The sequence below is a fragment of the Henckelia pumila genome, chromosome 4 (genome assembly GCF_033568475.1).
Source record: "Henckelia pumila isolate YLH828 chromosome 4, ASM3356847v2, whole genome shotgun sequence".
Taxonomy (NCBI): Eukaryota; Viridiplantae; Streptophyta; class Magnoliopsida; order Lamiales; family Gesneriaceae; genus Henckelia; species Henckelia pumila.
In genome coordinates, this window is record NC_133123.1 from 206,417,275 (window position 1) to 206,422,707 (window position 5,433).

Consider the following 5,433-nt stretch of genomic DNA (forward strand, 5'->3'; position numbering starts at 1 on the left):
TTCAGGCAAGATTTTGTTATAGGAAAGAGACTGAAGTATGTCATATTGCTTGGAAGAGGAATTACCCATTGTGGAATGAGAGCATATATAATCTTTGCTCCAAGCTGGAGGTTTAATAAATCTAGAATACTTTCTGGTTGATGAAGTTTCGATGGAATTGGAAGGTTGAGGCAAAGAACTGGATTGTGTCGGGGATTCGAGTATGGATGGATACTCTTCAAGGACTGGAGGTGCTGATGGTGTAAATATGGTGTTGTCCTTCACTGGGTGGGAAAATGGAAATACATCCTCATGGAATTTGACATCTCGAGAGACATGGAATGTTTTGGTGTATAATTCGAGTAACTTGAATCCTTTTTGGTTGATTGGATATCCAAGAAACACATAAGGCTTAGCTCTTACATCAAATTTGTGCAGTGGTTTAAGATTAGTGGCATAACACAAACATCCAAAAACTTTTAAATGTGTATATGATGGAGCTGTGTTGAAGAGTACTTCGAATGGAGTTTTATTGGACATTAGGGGAGTGGGAGTTCTATTGATCAAATATGCAGCATGAAGAACACATTCACCCCAATATGGATCAGGAATAGATGCTTGAAACTTGATAGCTCGAGCAATGTTAAGGATGTGTCGATGCTTTCGTTCAACCATTCCGTTTTGTTGAGGGGTATAAACACATGAGCTTTGATGGATAATGCCCATGGATGCAAGATAAGAGCCACACTCTTTATTAAAAAAATCAGTGGCATTGTCAGTGCGAATGGTCTCAACATTTGTGTGGAAGTGATTTGAAATATATGCAAAGAATTGTTTCATAATCTGTAATGTATCAGATTTGAAGTGCATGAGAAATACCCATGTGCATCTCGAGAAGTCATCAACCACAGTGAGAAAGTATTTAGCTCCAATATATGTTGGATTTCGATAAGGACCCCATATGTCAATATGTAATAGATGAAATGCATATGGTGAAGAATATTTTGTAGCAGAGGGAAATGAATTTCTGGTTTGCTTCGAAATGGGACATACTGGACAATGATGTGTTAGTGATTTGTGTGTGATAAACGGTAAGAGTTGTAACCGAGACATGGATAAATGACCAAATCATTGATGCCATATATCAATACTAATGTCTTTACAAACAGAAAAAATACACGAGTTTATAGGTTGAGATAAACCACTAGACTCATGGCTATTATTTTGTTTTCTAGATACATCAGAATCTTGATATGATGAAACCTTTGTAAGATAGTAAAGACCATGCTTTTGTCTACCAATCGCCATGATCTTTCCAGTCGAAAGGTCTTGAAATAAACATAATTGAGGATAGAACGTAACAAGGCAGTGATGATCTTTTGTAAATTGGGAGATGGACAAGAGATTGAAATTAAAATCAGGGACATGGAACACACGGTTGAGGACACAAGATGGAGATATACGAATTGAGCCAGTAGAGAGAATGGAAGTGGTGTTACCATTTGGAAGCCGAACTGATCCAGTGGCTTCGTTGCTAGGATGTGAATCTTGCAAGTAACTTGAAGTACCTGTAATATGAGCATTTGTAGCAGTATCCAATATCCATTCATTAGCATCAGAAATTGACATGAGGCTTGTAAAATTACCAGCAAGGTTTGCAGTCACTTCATTTTGTTGAGAAGAATCACCAAGAAGCTTGATAATTTGTTGATATTGAGCATCAGTGAATGTGTGAGCCATTGAGTGTGATCTTGAGTCATCACGTGAGGACTCAAGAGCACATCACGTGAGGACTGCTCAGCAGAACTATTGTAGCTATGATGGGCAGAAATCTTGAAATTCTTTGAGGGCTGGGGTTGGGAAAATTTCTTGTACAGCTTGTGATTCGGAGGATAGCCAACTAGCCGATAGCAGTGTTCTTTGAGGTGTCCTGGCTTGTGACAATGATCACATGTCACTGAGTCATATCCAACTAGCCGATAACATTGATCTTTTGTGTGTCCTGGTTTGTGACAATTGTCACATATCACTGAACCAATCCTTTTTGTGGATGATGAGTAGAATGCCGCTGCGGGAATCTCAGCAATCGGTGAAGATGACAAGACATGTCGAGTGAATTCGTCATGAATAACAATGGAGTATGCTTGATTTACTGATGGTAATGGATCCATCATCAGAACTTGACTCCTTATGTGACTATAAGTATCATTCAATCCCATAAGAAATTGAATAAGTCGTTGGTGATCCTCATGTTCCAGATATGCTTTTGCACTTGCACATTGACAGGATGGAAGAGTGATTAAGGATTGGTATTCATCCCAAAATCGTTTCAGTGTTGAAAAATATACAGAAATAGAAGAAGATCCCTGATATAGATGAACAATATCTCGTTGCAATGCAAAAATTCGAGATCCCGATATTTTGTCAAATCTTTCCTTTAAATCTGCCTAGACTTTAGAAGCGGTGTTGCAGTAGATTATTCCATTGAAAATGTCTTTTGAAACCGAACTCATGATCCAAGATAGAACAATAGCATTGCATCTGTCCCATTGTTGTTGAGAAGAGCAGTTATTGGCGGGACGAGGGCAGCCGCCATTGATGAAGCTGAGTTTGTTCTTGGCTTGTAATGCTAATAGCATTGCACGGCTCCATATACCGTAATTTTCGATGCCAATTAGGGGATCTTGAACAAGCGAAACCCCTGGAGAATCCGATGGGTGCAGATACAAGGGATCATTGAATCCGATCGTCGTGGAATGATTCACCATGAATTTGTTGGATTGACGTGATCTGTGAGATTAAATGCGGAAGATAATTTCATCTGGTACCATGTTAAAACTGTACTTCATCACAGATTCTGCCATTGATAGAGATAAACCGAGCTTGAAGAAGATATGCTAATTGGGAGAGAAAATGATCTATTGTATTAATTGGAAAAACTAACTATGTTTCGTGTATACATTGCTTTATATATACAAGTAATGAGTAGTTTTAACTGCTATTTAACAGCTAACTATTTGCTAACAACTAACTCAACAATATAGCTTTAACTATCTTTAACATACTCTACAGTCATAAAGAAACAGATCGAACCACTATAATTCACCTCCAAATATATATATGTAGCAAGAACATGTAACTATCTTCTATGTATATCAATCTTTATACTGTATATGCATGCTTCAACACTCAAGAGTGTATATAAACTTCTTGGGGAGTTCATTAACTAGTATTGGACGAAAGGACTTAGCGTGTGTCGAGTAGCTCAATAGCTGAAACCACTTCCTTTATATTGTGGAATTGCCTCCTGTCCTTGAGCAGAGTCTTGGCAAAATTTAGAGCTTTGCGTTCGCAATCTGCTCTTTTGCTGGCCTCTTTGATGGATTCAAAGTCTTCGACATGAGCGACACCAACTATTCTCCTGTATATCAACCAGAAGCCTCGGAGGCCAATTGAACTCTAAAGACTCAGGCATGCATAGGAAATTGACAATAAAACTATCTGTACATTCAACTGCTCAAATATTTCAATATAATTCTAAGACATGCCCTTTTAAACATAGAGATTCTTGTGCTTTCTGACATATTAATAAGTCTGAAATAAAATTAAAAAAAAAGACAGAGAAAGAAATACTAGAGTTCATGAAAATGGAAAGGTTCAATTTATCAAACCGGATCATTTTGGCAGCACCGAATCCTATAGTGTCGTGGAAAAGATCGTCCATATATTTTTTTCTTTATCAGAAGCTGGAGGTCTAGATTGTTATAAATTTCTGGGAGATATGCTTCACCAGGACCATCCTTGTGTTTATCCCAAAGTGCGGTGAACTTGTTGTCGAAGAGGTTCCAAGTCTCCGAGATTGTCTTCAAAATCCACACTTTGTACAACTGATTTCAATTATGTAGATCAGGTTAACATCTTACTATGCTAGAGAATATGTAATGTTTGAGATTGCTTTGAGAAATTTCACGAGTGTCAGGTTTATACAAATTTGATTACATCTATGCACACAAAAATACCATAAACCTGACATAATAGACAGTACAAAATTGATAAAAGTATATGGAAATAAGACCGAAATATTGGTTTCAATATAAGACCATAGTAACAGAACATACTTTTCGATCAGCCGCTTTGTTTGAATGTCCATCTTGTGCAAAATAAGCTAAAATGAGGTTTCCAATAAAGGCTCCTACATCAAATCCCATAGGTCCATAGAAAGAAAACTCGGGATCTATAACTTGAGTTGATTCAGCAGTGACCATGACAGAACCAGTATGTAGATCACCATGTATAAGAGCTTGGATTCTTTCAGAGAATCTGAATGGGAAAGATGCCAAACAAGAAACAAACATTTCGTATCACCAATATCTTGTCGTCCAGCGGCCGGAACGCGTCGAAAGCCATGGCTTTAGCTTCTGCGGCGACTTGGGAAGATGGCACATATATATATAAAGAGCATTTTTGAATGGGTTATCATATTGACTCGACTTGTGTGGTAAAGCCGCCACTTAAGGCGTAAAGGAATGGGATTCTTTGTGTCAATCTCTCGTTCTCAAGAGTGCTTTTGATCATAAGAGCCAACTAAAAACAACACACAAAATTGCTTTTCTAAAAAAATGAAATGTTTGGTTCAAAAAGCTGCTTTTAAAAAATCAGTTTAAAAAGTTCTTTTTAAACAGCTAGAATTTTTTTATTTTTTTGGGTTTTGCTTCTACTTCTATTAAAAATTTAATTAAAAACACTTTTCAATATTTATCCAACGTCCAAACTGACCCTAAATCTATTCATTGTTTTACTTTTTAAACTGTGTCATATTTCTTGTTTTTACGTAATATATAAATACAATGTATTGGACTCCGGGCTTTTATTTTTAACAAAATATCAATTAACCAATATTTTTTTTAAATAATATTAATTTTTATATAGGCTAAATAAATATAAGAAGACCCTGTAAGATGCTCTGTTGGTACAATCAAATCTAAATTACAAAACAAACCCATAAAACTATCAAATTATAAAAAATATATATCATACAAGGCCCTACCAATTATCATTAACAAACAGCAGAATCCCACTTCAGATTTATGTTAAGGTGAAATATGAAGAAATAAACTTCTGTGGGCCAAAGTACTTTGAATAAAATAATCTGGTAGTGGTACCACAGGCATACTTTTGATCGTTATATTTTCACTTCAGTGGTGGGTAAAGATGGTTTTGATATGATAGAAGACAATTTCATGTGATTCTTTCATTTGCTTGTGCTGACTTTGTAATAAATATATCCACTTGTCAGCTTGTTCTTGATTACTGGACCAAGATTTTGAAGGCTGCGAGAAATTTACCTTCATCTATATACACACATCACACTTTCAAGCTTCAAACCAACCAAGTAAAGCACTCCTTAAGGCTCAAATACTTCTGATTCCAGTTTCCAATATTAAAGGTTTTCGG

At 36.4% G+C, this 5,433-nt stretch overlaps 1 long non-coding RNA gene across 1 annotated transcript; it reads right to left on the reverse strand.

Moving 5' to 3' along the window:
- Positions 1–3,119: 3,119 nt before the first annotated feature.
- Positions 3,120–4,537, reverse strand: LOC140866565 (uncharacterized). The gene is made up of 3 exons (XR_012144928.1): positions 4,098–4,537; positions 3,651–3,866; positions 3,120–3,400 (listed from the first exon to the last, which is right to left on the reverse strand). It is a non-coding gene; the product is annotated as an uncharacterized lncRNA (long non-coding RNA).
- Between the last annotated feature and the right edge of the window lie 896 nt (positions 4,538–5,433).